The sequence below is a fragment of the Nematolebias whitei genome, chromosome 6 (genome assembly GCF_014905685.2).
Source record: "Nematolebias whitei isolate Nwh7 chromosome 6, NemWhi1, whole genome shotgun sequence".
Classification (NCBI taxonomy): domain Eukaryota; kingdom Metazoa; phylum Chordata; class Actinopteri; order Cyprinodontiformes; family Rivulidae; genus Nematolebias; species Nematolebias whitei.
This window is the reverse complement of record NC_056503.1, coordinates 5136099-5137375: the sequence shown is the minus strand read 5'-3', so window position 1 is coordinate 5137375 and position 1277 is coordinate 5136099.

The following is a 1277-nucleotide window of genomic DNA, read 5'->3' as shown; positions in this document are numbered from 1 at the left end:
AATCCAAATTAAAGTGGCATTACAGTGATTTTTCTTTTGTTTTCTTACAGTGATTATTCTGGTTAGGGATTTATGAGTCAAACAGCTTCAGGGTAGAAGCTGTTCCTCAGTCTAGTGGTTCTATACATAATGCTCCTCACCCTCCTGCCTGAGTGGAATGGGGCAAAAAGTATATGTGCTGGGTGAGTGTGGTCCTTCTTGATGCAGGTGGCCCTCTTCCTGCATCTGGAGGTGTAGATGCCTGTGATGGTGGGAGACTGACTCCAACATCTTCTGTGCAGCCTTCACCACTCTCTGCAAAGCTTTTCTTTCTGCAGCTGTGCAGCCTCCATGCCACACATTGATGCTGGAGCATAGGATGCTCTCCACTGCACACCTGTAGAAGGAGGTGAGGACTGAGCTTCTCATTCTAGCTCGCCTCAGCTGCCTAGGGAAATAGAGTGGGTTTTGTGCTTTCTTGATCAGGCTGGTGGTGTTGTTGCTCCAGCTGAGGCTGTTATTCAAGTGCACACCCAAATAGATCTGGAGACCACTTCCACCGCAGATCCTCCTATGTACAAGGGGTGGGGGGTGGGTAGGTGTGTTTGCTCCTTCTGAAATCCACAATCATCTCCTTCATCTTGTTCACATTGATGTGAAGGTTGTTCTTCCTGCACCAGCTCTCCAGGTGTTCCACCTCCTGCATGTAGCTGGACTCGTCATTGTTTGTGATGCATCCCACCACTGCTGTACCGTCCGCAAACTTTACAATGTGACAGGCTGGATGGGTAGGTGCGAACAGGGGTAAATTTGAGCCGAACACTGCCAGAACAAGATCCAGGAACGCTCTTATTTTGACAGGCTGTGTTCTGGCAACTGTTTGCTCGGATCCAGCAACTCAAATCTCTTCCCCTAAAAGTCCAAAGTCATTGTGCATTTTTCCAACATTTTTCAGTCAGGTCATCTGGACAGTTTCTTTTTTGTGCTGAAACGTTTTGCCTTCAATCCGGAAGGCTTCATCAGTCAAGGAAACACACAACAAAACTGATTCTTCCCCCTAAAGCTTACTCCAAAGTGGAACAAACCAGTTTTGCTGTTGCTTAGTTGGTCTCTTTGGTACGCCCCCTCCTCCATTGCCGGCCCTCTTTCTTGTTGACAGTCGTGCCAAAATGGTTGAAAACAACAAAGTCCATGCTCAATAATTCAGGTATGCAATCCAACATTTTTCAGTCAGGTCATCTGGACATTTTCTCTTTTTTTTCTGAAACATTTCACCTTCCATCCAGAAGGCTTCATCA